The following is a 16,730-nucleotide window of genomic DNA, read 5'->3' on the forward strand; positions in this document are numbered from 1 at the left end:
TCCATCAAAGGTAGGGGCTGCGAATTTGCCTATTTTATTTTTGAGTTCTCTTCCACTTATGTCCTGCTCTCTCCTATACTCTTTCTTGGGCAAAAAAGTATTCATCATGTCCACATATTCTCTGAAAGGAACTGAACCCTTAAAGTCATCATCCAAGCTATTATAAGTGGCCCTCAATGCAACCAGATTTCTGGTAACGTCTTCCATAGGATTAATAGTTGCATTTGATACTGGTGCCTCATCTGCAGGTAAGAATATACATTTTTTTTATTTAGAGGATGTAGGTTTCAAACCTTTTGGCCCCTCTGAAGTGCTTCCTCTCTCATTAGTAGACCCTACTTCTTGAAGTTTTTATGTCAATAATCGCAGGGCTTCTCTAATCTCAGCCAAACTATCTGCAATTTTCTTTTGGTTATTCTGGAGTTCTAAGAAAAATTGTTTATGCATCTCCTTTGGGTCAGCCATTATTACCTTTTCTTTAGATTTTATATTTTTATCCTCAACCAAAGATTTGTAAAAAATCTCCTTGTTCTTCTATCGTTGCAAATACCTTTTTTCTCATTCACTTGGTTGCATGCAAAATGGTATAAACCCTCAGGCTGGCAAGATATTGGCTCTAATACCACTGAAATGTCCTCTTACTAGTTTTTACCTCAAATTTGATATTCCTTTTTATTTTTAATGCAATACAACAAAATTTCCACCAAATAAAGATTTCTTCGAAAATTGATAAATCGGATATACCTGAAACAATGCCAAAAGTAACACAACTTTAGATATTCTTCATAAATCTGAGAATAAACATTTCCAGAAAAATTTCAGCAGCATAATGGCCTATAAAATGACACTTCCAGATCTGCAAAAGATTTTTACAAAATATCTCCAAAAATGGAGTTCAATACAAAGCTCAATGGGCTCCAAAACAACACAAAAATAGCCCGAAAACACCAAAATCACTATCAAACTCACACAGCAAAAGAATCACAACCCAACACACTTATTCCACTCTATTTTAATAGAGAAATGGCTGCAATATAATAGCAACCCAAACTGATACATAAAACTTAACTGAAAACACAAACCCTTGCTGAAATACACTTGCGAACACACCCAAAACACACACAAATCTGCACTGTTTGGCACAAAGGAAAACTCTGCATGAGCTTACACATGTAAGAGCCTCAAACTCCCATCCTTAGCCTTCTTGGAAATCTGAAAACTCTCATCTTTGGGTCTCTTTCTCCACAGGTTTAGCAGCCTCTGAAGAACAACAAAGCAATGAGCAAAAATCAAGTCCAAGAATGAGCCCAAAATGTTTCCAAACCCTCTAAAAAGAATGCATAACCCTAACTCACAACCAAGAGGGTAGAATAATTATATTTTTAATGATATTTAATTCCTCTCATCCCATTGGTTGCCAAAAATTTATTTAAAACACCTCACCGCCATAGGAAAAGTTATTAATTTGAATTGTTTTGAAAAGGGGACATGACAAACGGGTCAAAATTTCAGGATCATTGAAGACATGTCTCACTACCTATAATCCTGGAAGGTGCCCTGAATTGTAATCCACCTTATCCCCAGCAAAAGGAATACGGGGGATCCTATATACATCCTCGGGAGTGATAGTCAACTCCCCCACCGACAGATGAAAGGTGTTATGCTCTTAATGGAATCTCTCTACCAACACTATGAGCATACCGTGATTCACACGGATATTTGGTAAACTAAGAAGATGAGTCAAACCACATATTTCAATATGAGCTTGCTCAACCTCGGATAAATGTCAAACTAATGCCATAGTAGGAGGATAAATGCATCTAAAGAGCACAGGAGGTAATCGAACCTGCAAAAACCCAACAACGAAGCATTAGAAAACATTCCAAATGAGCCTACAAGAGAAGTAAAACATCACACAAATCCAACTAAGTCAAAGGCAAAATCAAATTTTCACGTTTAGACCTTCAAAAATGCTCATTGTCTCCCGAATGACAAAACACAGAGGGGCAGCATCTTGTACGAGTCAGGAATAGCTCTTGTATGATAAAACAACCCAAAACGACAATTTATTGGACCCCGCACAACAAAATGGTCTTTTTACAAACTTGTTGTATGATACAAGGATAGGGCCTGAATGATAATTCTAATGACCTTAAACGATAAAAAGAAATTTTAACAGTTACTCGTACGAGACAAAATCCTGCCTCACACGATAAAACGTGAACCCCGACCCCAAACATGCGAAAAACTTGAAAAATGAGCAAAAAAAATCAAAATTGAAAACATAAAGAGGCTTAAGATCAATCACTTACCGTTGGCTCATAGTTTTGGGGTCGATTATGACATCTCTAGTGCTCGAATCGATGTGTACGAGTAGGGACCACCATTTTTTTCGCAGAAGGATTTTTGAATTTTCAAACTTGGAGGGTTAAAATGATTTGAAAATGACACTTTCGTCCCATATATAGCCAAAAACCCTAATTTTTCAACTTGCTCCGATGGACATGAAAATTGTACCCTTAGCTTATTCGCTCGCTCTGATTCCATTTTCGGGATCAAAATCGAAATTTGCGATCATTTTGCTAGTCAATTTCACAATTTGGATCACTTAGCGCTCTTTTCATCAAATGCTCAATTTTTCTTCCAATTGCGCTCAATTTCAATGCTTAATTCAATTTCATTTCTACACATCAACTTTATGATCAACTCTGCGCTTAACTCATCAATCAAGGCCAATTCTTCAAATATTCCTCAGAATCAATTTGTGCTCAAATAACTTATTTTTGCCACACAATTACCGATAATCATCAATCCCTCGCTATTTTTTGATTTTGCTCCCAAGGGGGCATACTCATGACCTTATGACTTCACATCTTCACAAGTCGAGAAATATTTTTTTCAAATCTTCATCAAAAGTTGAGCAAAATCTTCTAAAGAAAATCAATCAATTCTTATTTGCTAAGGGGCATCTCAGCTTCATCGCTTCACATCAAGTTGAGATCTCTCGATCATCTGAATTGAATCAATCGCTAGGGGCATCTCAGCTTCATCACTTCAAATCAAGCTAATATTTGTCTTTCATCTGAATCAGTCTCTTAACGTTAATCAATTTCGTCGCTTAAAATCAAGTTGATTATTCGTTTAAATTCAATCAAAAGTTTAAAGAGTATCTTTGATCACACTCAATTTAATAAGGTGTTCATTATTCGTTTCTTGATCAAGTTGAACAATTTATCTTCGCTCATCATATCTTGATCAATCAAGTTCAAGATTAATTTTTATCATCACTCACTGCATCTAATTTCAATCAAGTTCTAGATCAGTAAGATTCGCTTCTTAATCAATCAAGTTCAAGTTCGGTATCTTTTGTTTCTATCGTTCCTAAGTTAAATCAAGTTCGGGATCGGTATCACTTTAATCAAACTTCATTCAGCTTTGTCACTTCGAATCAAGCTAAACACCTTGCTCTTCATCTAGTTCATGATCTTTCAAGTTCAGAACTGGCATCTCCTAGACATCACACATTCTTTGAACCAACGTGTTGCTTGCACATTAATTCAAAGAGGGGCAAATGTAATACCCTAAAAATAGTCATCTAAACCATGGACCCCTAATCTCGACAACATCACCAAGGTCCTAACCAAAGGCAATTAAATCAATCTTGAGCACATTATTAATTCTTCAATCATCAAAAATCACATGGCAAATCAATTACTCAATATTAATTAAATATTTATTTAATGAATTGAATCATTTCCAAGAATATCATTTTGATCAATTATCTTATTTAATTTATTAAATATCCTTGCATATTTAATTAATTAATAAAATTGTCATTTAATCATGCAAAAGGAATTAATTTATTATAAAAGAGGAATTAATTACAAAACAAGAGTTGAATTGAAATTAAAATAAAAGAATTGAATTGAGAGAGAAATCAAACTTGAGATATTATTTCTTTTTCTAAATTTAGAACTTGCAATCAGAAAAGCAATTAATTGAATTATTGAATTATTCTCTAAAATTGGAACTCAAAGCTTTTCAGAAAAAGAAGTTCAGTTGCATTGAAAAGACTCTTTTAATAAAAGAATTATCTATTTTTTTCACAAATGCATGGAATTAATTTATTATTATTTCCAATGCAGCTTGGACTTCTAATTTGAATTCATTTCAATTAAACTATAATTGGAATCTATCTCAAGGTTAACTAAACCTGATTTCTCAATTATTTTCAATTAATCCTAAATTTAGCTTTTTTTAGCTTTTCTCTTGAGGATTCTCTATAAATTCAGTCTTCAGCTCTCATTCCAATTCACCCCAGATATTTTTGAGAACATGCTTGGAGATTATTATCATGCTAATTTCACTCTGGAGTCATTGAAGATCATTGTGCTTTTTTAGATTATTTGCATCCATCATTGCTTGAATCCATATTACTTGAATTCATTATTGCTTGAAATTATTCATCCATTTTGCATCCATATAGTTAATATCATATAGATTAAATCCTTCATCTTGGTGTAGTCTAGTCACTGGTATTGCTTATAAAAATACTAAGAGCAATCTTATACTCGTATCTTTTAGAAGGCAATTAGTCGCTTTGTTATGGTCTATTATTGATTGATTATTATTTACTAACCATGCATATAATGACTTAATTGAAGTGTTGTGCTTGCAGTTAAAGACCCTTTTTCACACACACACTTATATCCTATTAGAAAAGACATCTTTTTCTGACTCTTCAAACAAAGACCAATGAACTACCTACACAGAACTCCCTGACCCTATGAAAAACATGCACCTTAAACTCTATTATGTTTAAGGGTTGGGTTGGGTTAGTTTAGGTTTTACTTTCCGCATTGCATCTCATTTTATTCAAAGCACTGCATCACATATAGTTCCTTGTTCAAATACATCGCATTTGCAAAATTTTTGCATTAGCATATATCAGCATCAATAAAACAAGGCAATAATCCAATTTTATCATCTGTTTGCATTCAAGAGAAACAAGGGTTGACACCTTTCTTAGCTATTCAGACATGAAGTCTTTGAGGTCCTAAGATCATTCATTTTCAACATCACCCTGTGACAACACTTTACTTATGGTTGGGTAGTGATTTCACTATTTGAGACTTGTTAACCCAAAATCTATCAATTGCTATATCTCAAACACATTAACAAAATCTCTAATTCATTCTAGACACCTAGTTGATCATATGACTAGTGAAAAATCTAAAATTATACTTCAGTGCCGTTGTAATTGTTACACCCAAGTAGGTTTCATTACTTACAAGTCAATGTAAGAAAATAAAAAGAAAAAGTGAGTTATGCCAAATATTCATCTCAAGGCAAAAGAGCAATGATATATAACTGAAATATCACACATACAAAGTGCGACAAAAATCTTGACTATGGGAACATGTGAGTAAATCCATCAAGGCTATGAACACCTACTAGCAATGGAGCAATATTTGAGAGATTACAATCTATAACCTCGTCAGATCTCTAAAAGCTTGTTGGTAGCAAGGATCTATCGGGGTGCTTTTGAAGTTAGAATACTCCACTTAGCTAGTCATATAGGATGCTAAGGATCTTTAGTGAACACAAGAGAGAGAATTAACTCATTTGCACACACATGGGCAAAAGAAGATCAAAGTTTCAAGAACCAATGGGGAAGTTTTCCGCATCTCCATTTGTAAATCCTAGTCACTAAGTGTGTTAATTTGGATGTTCCAAGGGACATTAAGGATTGATTGACTGCTTATCTACTAAATGTTTTGTACCTCCAGTTCAATTGGTGTATTACGAAATGCTAAACAAAGACAGTCATCCTTGTTCGAATAAGAAGTGCATCTTTATCATGCATATTGCATTAACATAGGTCATGTCAAACATTCATTGTCTCCGCATGCATTCTACAGATCATCATGTCATATAGGCTTGCACACTGGGGGCATAGCTGAAAAAAATCCTAAAAATCATATAAAGTCCTAAAAAAATTCAAACAAAATCATAAAATGTCCTAAAAAAAAGCCTTAAAAATAAAAAAATAAAAAAACTGAAAATCAATGCAAGAAATCATTGACTGTCCATCAAATCAAATAAACAACATACAAACTCTCAAAGTCTATAATCAAACTGATCACATGTCTTGTTAATCAATTTATCAATCAAACTCTATCAAAAATCAACATGTCTTATACAGGGAAGGATACACTCGAAACCAGACATATCAATCTTACACCAGGTATTCACTCTCTCAAACCAAACATTCCTATCAATCATCAAACGATCAAAACAATGACATAGATCAATATGGTTGCTGGATTTTTTCCAAGTTAGTCTTATCTTTATCAATTGATGACAGGTCATGTTTCATCAAATCCAAAACATTGAAAAGCAAAAAATACAAAAAACATCCATATAATGTCCTTACAAAATCCTAAAAATCATTAAAAGTCTTGAAAAAATTCAAAAATAGTAAAAAATCCAAAAACATTCAGATAAAGTCCTGAAAATATCCAAAAAACATTCATATACAATCCTGAAAAAAACAACCAAATATCTATCCACAAAATCAATCCTAAAAATAAAAAAAATCAATCAAAAAAATTGCAATAAAATGTTGCACGAATCAAACACCCTAGCAGATATCCAGCAAATGCTTCGCACAAAGTTAACAAAGGATATAACTATCTAGTCAAATATTTGCAATCAACTGATCAAGTTGTCTTATCAATCGTATCATATCCATATCAAGTGATCATTATCTTGTATTAAACAGAAGAGGATACAATCGAAATCAGACAAGTCAGTCTTAAATGGGGTCTACAACCTTCTAAGATCGGACATTATCAACTATCACATCAAGCAACTAAGAAAGAATGTACAAGATCAGTATAGCTACTGAATTTTGTCTGAGTCAGGCTTTATCTTTTATCATTTGGCGATAGATTATGTTCCTATGCTATTCAAGGATGTTCACAAGTGACTAGAGGAGCCATGGTGGGAATTATCTTTTTCTTTGTTTGTTGTTTGTGGTGTGGACCAATGAAGTTCTAGGGTAATAGTTCCAGTGGGTGTCTGTGTTGGTACGTTCATTCGGAAAATAAACTATGCAAAGTTAAGGATAGTTATGCTTGTGACTATCCCACATACCTCGACCCTTGGCACTACAACTAGAATGGAGGGTTTCACTCCTTGTCTACTGCGTGTTTGTTTCTTCAATGAGATATCTTTACATCTTGGTTGCTTATACCCTGATGTGCTAAGCTCCATTGTTCAATAATAAGGCTCAGTGATGAATATATATTGCGCAATAAATAATGACACGGGTTCATGAATCAATCATTCTCATTTCATCTCATTTTCTTATTGCCAGTTTGCAGATTCTTTTCACATCATCTCTTTCTAAATCATTTTCTATCATCTAACATTATTCTATTTCATTCTAAGGTTCATTCTCTCATATTTTATCTCAATATCATCTTCATATCGCCTATCTCTATCTCTAATCAACTAACCATTCTTCTACCTTTCATCTCACATTCTTCTTATTTTGAGAGATCATTCATACCTTTAATGCATAAATAATCTCTCGAGGGGGCATTACACCCTAAGCATCGTCAGGGCATACTAGGGCAGAATTTTTTTTATTTTCTTTGAAACAATGTCATTCCAACATTGTCTCAAAGAGGGGCAAATGTAGACACCTAAAAATCTCTCATTGATCATGTACTAATTATTTCTCTAATTAGTTAAATAATTTTTTAATTATTTAATTAAGTTAATTAATCTTATTCTTCTAATTTTGTATTTCCTCGTCATCTTACTAATTATTCCATTTTTAATTCTATTATCATTTAATCATTTAAACCATTTTCTAATGTTAATTAAATATTTATTATTTAATTAATTATGATTTTTAATCCTCAATTTAAATAATCTTTATTATTTAAATAATTTTATTTTCAATTTCTATCTCTATTCAATTAATCATTAACCCTTTTCTAAATGTTAATTAAATATTTATTATTTAATTAATTATGATTTAATTCATTTAATTTAAATAATCTTTATTATTTAATTAAATTCAATTTCTAAATAATTAAATAGTTTCTTTAAATTATTTAATTAACTAATTGTTTCTTCTAGTTCCATTTAATTTCATTTATTCTTCTAATTTCATTTAATTCATTATTTCTTCTAATTTCTAATACATGTGCATGATTTCAAAAATCAAATTGAAAATCAAAGTCAAGTTCTAAATATACTCAAATAACAAATTGAATTTATGAATTAATTCTCATGCAAAGATTAAATTTAAAATCTAAGTCAAAGTACAAGCACATGCTAAATTAATTAATTCAATTGTCTTTTCAATTCCTATTTCTATCTTCTAGTTAGCTTTTTCTCAATCAGTTAACTATTTCATCCTCTTTATTTCCTCCAATCATCCTTTTTCATCTTTCAATCAGCATTTTTCTCAATCATTTAACCCATTTAATCTATTCAATCTATTGAGTTTCACCTCCAAATCAGCAATTCAACTATCAATCAGCATGTGAGCTCACCTGAGTTCCACCTCTTGATCAATTTGTTCCACTTATCAATCAATTATCATCCAATAATCTATAAATTGAGAATTCAATCTCCATTTTCAACAATCACAAACTTTGAATCTTTGTGTCATTTGCAGGTTGCCAGCGCGATATCTGAGAGCCATCATACCACGAAGAAGAGAAGAACAATGGAAACTACATGCGATCATGGAATACCGAGATTTTATTGAATATATTACATTCCTCTTGTTTGATTGTATCATTTCATTGGTTTTGTTTAGAATTCTTTGATTAGGTAGGGATTCGTGATTTCCCTTTTATTTCTAATTGAATTTAATGATGAATTTTACATACAACATCTACCAATGAAATCAGTCACTTTTTCTTTAACATCTTGTTTACAATGCATTAAATCAGTCAAAGTGATTTTAGGACCAATTTTGTTTTGAAATTGTTGAATGAAAGCATTTGCTACTTTTTGAAAAGAAGTGATAGAATAAGAAGGCAAAGAGCAATACCATTGTAAAGCCTTACCTCTTAGTGTTCTTGTAAACAATTTTGCAAGCAATCTTTGATCATAAGCAAAATCAATACGCAAGGTTTGAAATGTTTTGACATGCATTAGAGGATCACCTTTTCCATTATAGAGTTCCAATTGAGGGACCTCAACATGCTTAGGTGGGATGGCTTTAACAATATCAAGGGAAAGTGGGCTCGCAACATCAAATGTGGGCACACTAAACTTGGATTGACTCATGGAAGCAATTTGTTGTTGTAAAGAAGATACGGTTTGAGCAAGATTATTAATGGTTTCTTCGGTAGAAGAATTGATGTTAGACATGGTTGATTGAGAAGGTGGTTTGATATTATTTAAGGAAGGCATGGATTGAGAATAAGGTGGTGGGACATTATGATAAGTAGGCATAGGTGATGATTGAGTAGGAAAAGGGACACTTAAAGGAGGAATAAAATTGTGGAATGAATTACCCCCTTGTGGCACATTGATTGGTTGAGGGATAATAGGAATTCTTATTGAAGACATAGGTAAAGATGGAGGATTAAATGAGGAAGAGGGATTGCCCCCATGACTAATGGTTGTAGGGATGAAATTTTGAGTTGAAGTAGCCATGATGTTTATGGTAAAAGTAGGAACACTAGTCATAGGAGTAGTCAAAGGAATAGAAGGATTGACTTGTGTTGAAGGTTGTGAATAACCTAGGGTTTCGGCAAAACTCTTTATAGGACATTGGAATCAACAATATAAGCAATGTCATGCAATATATTAATTCCATTCTTATCACTTTGAATCATGTGGTTAAGTCCTTCAATTAATTAAAGAGCTTCACTATTAGGGTATTCTTGGGACATCCATTGTTGAAAGTTATCAAATTGATTGTCCAATTTTGAAAGTTGATCTATGGAAGCTCTAGTCAAAGCTTCTTCCTCATCATGGGATTCATAAATTGGATAGATAGGGACATGATTAGGATGGGAAGAATTAGCATTATCCCAATTAAAGAAGTCACCCAAATTATGCTCCATCTCCTCGGTAATTAAACCTTGGGAAGCCTTAATTCTAATGCTTTGTCTAACGGGGATAGTATAGGTAGGACTAATAGTGGTAAAACTCATGCACTAGAGGGAAAATTTGAAATTTTGATTTTAAATTTTGAATTATAGGAACAAAGTTTACAAAATTGATTAATGCAAACTTTGAGAAAATAATGATTAAACAATTTGAACTTTGTTGAAGAAAGAAAATGACACAATTTCCAAAAATAATTTTATGATAAATGAAAGAAAATTGGAATTTTAAAATTAGGGTCAATGGGATGCCACTTAATTTTAAAATTGACAAAATTAGAATTTTTAAAGTCAGGGCAGATTATAATTAACCAATTAATTTTATTTTTAAATCTTGAAATTTGAAATGTTGAATTTTGAAGGTATTTTTTATTTTAGAGGAATCAAAAATCAACAAAATCAGCCAATCTTCTAGATTTAAGCTATTAAATACAGTCTCCCGAATTTCAGGAAAAAAGTTGGGGACCGTGTTGAAAGTGCACACAGTCCTCCCAACTTTTTCAGAAATTTTCAGGGATGAAAGTTACGATGATTTTAAAGCTATCCCCAAAAAAATGGTGGATTTTAGGATCCCTAGATAGACAAAATTAAGGTTTGAATGTGAAAATAGGACGCTATTAGGGTTTTGAAAAAAATGAGGAATTGAATTGCAAATTTGGATAGGGACACCTTGAAAAATGTTTAGAAAATAGAATTTGGTTGAAATTGATTGAAATTGACACAAAATCCAATTAAATTTAAAAATTAGGGTTTTAGGACGTAACCACTTAATTTTTGAAATTTTGAATTTTGAAAAGGAGGGAAATTGAAAATTTGAATTTTAGTAAAGAGGATAAGGCTGAAAACAGTCACAAATCTGAAAATTTAATGGAAAATCAATTTTTCCATAATTTCAAGATGATTTTTGAAAATTAGGGTTTTGACAATTAACCTCTTAATTTTGTGAATTTGATTTGCAAATTGAACAAGACAATGAATAAATTGAATTTGACAAACAAAGCAATTTTAAGATCTAAGACAATAGCAAGCAATTTTTACAAAACACAAGTTCAATTTCATTTTTTAAAAACTAGGGTTTTGAATGAATTAATCACTAAGTTTGCAGAAAAATTAAACTTGTAAATGAAAAATATGTAATGACTTTCAGACTAAAGCATGCAATACGTCGGGTTCACCAAAATGTAATGTGGGGAAAAGTGAATGATGGAGAGATCAAGAGGAAAGCTTTTCTTCCCTCCAAGGAGAGATGAAAGTTTCATTGTGGATTTCCCTTCAATCACCTCACACACATTACATTTAAAAGAAGGGGGGGAATTCACTAGATCCAATCTCTAGGGAGAGAGATTAAATACTAAATGAATTGATAACGAGGTAGGAATGACAAGCTAACCCCTCTTTTAGAATGAAAAATGATTGAATTATGTGTTTTGAAACCAAGAGTAAAAGTAGCAAAGAACTGATTATAACTTGAAATAGAAGCTTGGGATAAAGTTGTGCACCTGGATCTAGCTATAATATGTCGAGACGAAGCTGCCCTGCGAATTTGAGGAAAAGTTGTTGGGACTGTGTTGAAAGTGCACACGGTCCTTCGAAAAATCTGCGAAATGAAAAGGGTATTTCTGCCTCTATAAATGGAGTCCAAATCTGTAAATATAGTTGCGCACCTACAACCTACACACAAAAAAGAGGAGGAAAAGGGGTTGGGATTGGGGGTTTACCTTCAGGTCAAACCCTAGTTTTGGAATTAACCAAATGATGAAAGAAAGTACTTGCAAGTAAATGTAAATGAAAGATTGATATGTAATTCACCTCAAGGGAGGTTGTGATAGAAATGTAGGTAGATTTTCTTTTATGGAATTGAATATTGAAAGGGACCTCCTCTTTAATGGTTGAATCCTTGAATTGAATACAACACCTAGCCTTGAAGGGACACTTGAGAATGCTCTTGAATGCTTGAATGTGCGATCTCATGTATTCAAACTTATGCCAATTTTTACCTTCATGCAAATAGGAGGGAAAATGCAACTTATATATTCATCAATTAGGGTTAATAGGCTGATTTTTCATCATAGGCCAACACAAGGGAAGTTTTCCTACTTTAAGTGCAAAGTTCAATGCATAGTTTGAAAGAAGGCACCCCAAGATAGGGCAGAGACAGGGGCACCACGCCCTTGTCCTACCCTTAACTCAGGACAAGAAGAAGGTTTAAGCAGTGTGGAGTGCGGAAAAAGTGTAGTTTCAGGGATTGAGCTCGAGTCTCCGATCAAGCTTGGGGATTCAATTCGCCGATGTGAAGACCCTAATGTGGTCAAAAATTACAAGGGTCACAATTTTATGACACTACAACTATAAATAGTAACCTCATATAAATGCAAGGTTGAGACACCATTTTCCCAATAGTATTGTTGTATCATGTGAGGATATTATTTTGTAATTTGCATTAAGGGTTTAGCCGACCTTGAATTAGAGGTTGATGTCTTGTATGAATATATGTAATAATCATGTAATATGTATGTTTGTGAGTGTCTGTGTTGTGTATGTGAATGAAGAATCAAGATGGATGTGCGAACAAGTGATTTGATCTTTCGAATGTGTGAAGGAGAATAGAAGAGTTGCAAAGCAGACTGTATGCTTAACCAAAACTATACTCAAGCATATGGAGATGTTATTTTCATAGTTCATATGATATAGATTATAGTCCAAATGTTTTTGTAAGTCGGTGAGACTTCCTGTAAGGTAGTGGGCCTTCCCTTAAGGTTGTAGCATTTCTAGGTTTCTTATTTTGAACAATGAGCTCTAGGAAGTGTGCTTGAATGCATGTGCATTCCCATTGTAATATTCATAATTACTCCTAACAAGGTATTATCTCATTGTGGATAGGTTCCCACCATGGTTTTTCCCTTAACCGGGTTTTCCACGTCAGAAATCTTGGTGTTATGTGTGTTATTGATGTGGTGTTGTTTCATGCTTTAACTGTTAATTATCAGATATGTTTTGTGGTTTAAGTTTCTTTAAGTTTTGGTCCAAACTGATTCACCCCTCCCCCCCTCTCATTTTATTGCATTGTTCCCAACATGGAGTTTTTATTGTCTGGAGGACTTGTTACCATTTTTACTTAGTTGTTAAAGTGGGTGATTATTTTAATTTTTCCCATGGTATTTTAAATGGTTTTCATTTTGTCTTGATACAATAAAGTTTCCAAAAGGTTTATTTTATGATCTTGGAGGGAAAAATAAAGAGTTAATAATCTGAGTTAGTGTTATTCCTAAGGTTCACGCTTCATGCAAGGGAAGCCCTAGTCTTTTTCAAGATTTGTTGCAGCAAAAGAAGAGCTCCTATAGCTACCATCAAGAGTTTAAAAGATTTTATTTTCAGGTTTTTAAAGTGTTTGCATGGAAAGAATTTAAGGGAGCAGTTGTGTTTTAGTCATACCTAAATAAATAAATAAAGAACTAGGTTTTTGTGATTTTTTCACAAAAATTGGAAAACAATGAAGTGAAAAAACCCAATAAATTTCATGAAAACCCAGTTCGTAGATTTGGAGAAAATTTCACCAGTCTGAAGGGCAATGTTTGAAGGTTTTCACTAGTTGTTTCGATCATAAAGGAATACATAAGTATAAAGAGAAAATCCATATTTTTGTGGCCTCTTTGAGCACCTATCAGTCCTAAGAGAAATCATTGTGCCACATTTAGAAAATGCACTCAAAGACAGCTCAATAGTAGCGTTAATTCATGGTGACAACATAAAGCAAAGATCAGCACCAACAGGGGTATATGGCAGTCTTGAAGGCACTTCACTAATAGAGACACCTATGGGCAGCAATCTCAAGCAATAAAGGCACATTTTGGAGCATTTTAAAAGGTCTTTATGACCCCTAACTAGTTGATTTCGACCCTAACTAATTTATTCAAAAGAAATTAATGATAAGAGGGCATAAAGAAGGTTGATTTTAAGCTTTCCAATTGGTGGGGAGCAGATATAGGAGTTTGTTGATAAGTCATCCAGACAAAAGAGAAGATCTATGGGTAGTTGAAGACTTTTCCAACCACTTCCAAGCATCTAGGGGTCAGAATTGAAGGCCTAACTTTTAGGTAGGTCAAAGAATAAATTTGTTCTTCATCAAATTTTTAGTTAGAAGTAGTTTGAAGGGCTTTTTGGAGCCAAAATTAGTTGCATTTGACCCAGTGCAATGAAGACTCCTTCAACCAAGAAGGCAAGCTCTATTTGCATTTATTGCACATGTTGCAAGAATGTAGGATGAAATTTCACTTTAAATATTAGACATTGATATTCTTGTAGGGGAGTTATTCATTTATTGTAAGCATTGTTGCATTCTTCGGCACTTTGTAAGCACAAAGATAAGTTGTAACTCGGGAAATTAGTTCATTCATATGGCTGATTTAGCATTGTAACTCCACTTTCAAACTTGTACATAGTTGTAAAAACATATTTTCTCAATAAGGATGATTGTTGTTTTTCTTCTCAAAGCTTGTCTTATTATGTGCAAAGCAAATATGGATGAATGTACTTTTAAAATTTCATATTTCTTTTTAAGGTTACCTTTTTCAACACCTTTAGGCAAGATGAAACATATTTTCTAGGCAAGTCATGTGACTGTGTGATGGATACTAGTATACCTATATTTAAAAAATATATATAAAACATGTCGAGAGATATCCTATAATAGTAATAGAAGAGAATAATCTATAAAATAAATGTTCTTCTAAAATAATAAACAACAATAATACAAATCCATTAAAGTCCTGCATGCAAAAAGTTGTGAATCTAGCTGGAGACAAGCAGCGAGGGTTCTATTTTATTTGGAGTAATAAAATAACACCTCCACAAAAGCTGAAACATGGCATATTTCATGCATTTACCTGTCATTTGCATGTCAAATTGTTTCAAAAATGGATTTTTGTTTACAAACATTTTGATGTCATTGTAAATGCCTCTCGACATAATAAACAACAGCTAGTTGTGAAATTTCATTTTTATTTCTTGAATTGTGAGTATTTTCACCTTTCCATGAAATACTTATGCATACGTATGAAGATATTTTGAGTTGTGTCATGTTATAGCTGATCAATTGATAAATTGTGTGTATCAATCAGTGGCTATAGGCTTTGGAAAGTCAATTTGGTGTATCACCACACTAGCCTAGATTTCATTTTACAAACATTTCTTCCCCTTTCCTCAGCAAAGTCAATAGTTTTAGCGTAGTTTTAGGTGAAGTATTATAAAGAACCAGACTTCTCTGGAGGTTGACCTCTACCTACAGGTTACCCACAACCTTAGAGGTCATCCCATATTTCAAGAGATTGTTGAACCATAGTTTTAGCAGGGTGCAAATATCATTGACAACAAGCCTTTCATCGACATGATAGATATTGCTACGGAAGTTGTTGTAGGAAAAGAAAAAAATGTTATACATCGATGAGGGTATTTCCCTTAATAGTAATGGCAATATACGAAATGTGATTATGATTTATTGGAGGCCAAATCATGACACAAAATAGTGCATGATATTGTTGATGAACATTTAATTTTTGAAGTTCTTGCCTTTTTCAAATGTCAAAGTGGAAAAACATGGTCATATGAATTTTGTTTGGCACATTGTTCATCAGTAGAAGTATTATCATGATAAAGGCCATCGATTTAGAAGACACAGACAATTTAATTAACAAAGCAAAAGCAGAGTTGAATGAAACCATGGATACGTTGGTGTGAAGCTTCCCTTAGGTAGATGAAGTTTTATTTTAATTTTGATATGAAAATAATATGCAAAATCGACATGGAATTGCATGTAGAAAGATGTTAAAGATGAGATGAAACCCATTCTTCGCACATATAGCCAAAAATTGGCACACCATGTTTAGAATGTATACGATGTGTTAGTGTTTTCAGGTGTGCAAGGCAATGTGCAGAAGGTGGTGATGTCAGGGCTCATGGTTGATTGAGGGAAGTGATGAAGTCAGAACATGCTTGAATTTATTAGGAAGATATTGAACTTGGACAATATTATCTAATTGGTGTGATGTAAAAGGATTGCATTATAAGGGGCAACAATATGAGAGATGAAGAACTCTATTTGGTTGTCATTCTATTTATCCAATATGGAGGGTTGCAATCTCAAATGGGATGTTCATGAGATAGTTTGGGGATCATGATTTATTGAATAAGAGGAGCAATGTGTGTAGGGACAATTCACAAGTTAAATGAGGGGCATTTTGTGGTGTTCTGATTGATTGAAAAATAGGCTTTAAGGACCCGAAACCATTACATCATTGAAAGATAGAAAGCGGCAAAAGGAATAAAAGTCCACATACAAAACGACTGGCCAAAAGACCAGTGAACAAAAAGAACTGCAAACCAACAAAACACAGCAAAGAGACCAAGGAGACACTACATAGCAATTTTCTTTAGCAGATCCTCTGCCTTTATCACCAGCTCATCATAGGTCACCCCAACTGCTTTTAGCTCCTCCAGATCCTTATTCACTTTCTTTTCCTTCCTCTTGCCTCTACATTTTGTGGTGTTGAAGTTTGTATTCTTGCAAATTTTAATTCAAATGGAGAAATA

Source organism: Cryptomeria japonica, chromosome 1, assembly GCF_030272615.1.
Source record: "Cryptomeria japonica chromosome 1, Sugi_1.0, whole genome shotgun sequence".
In the NCBI taxonomy this organism is placed as follows: Eukaryota; Viridiplantae; Streptophyta; class Pinopsida; order Cupressales; family Cupressaceae; genus Cryptomeria; species Cryptomeria japonica.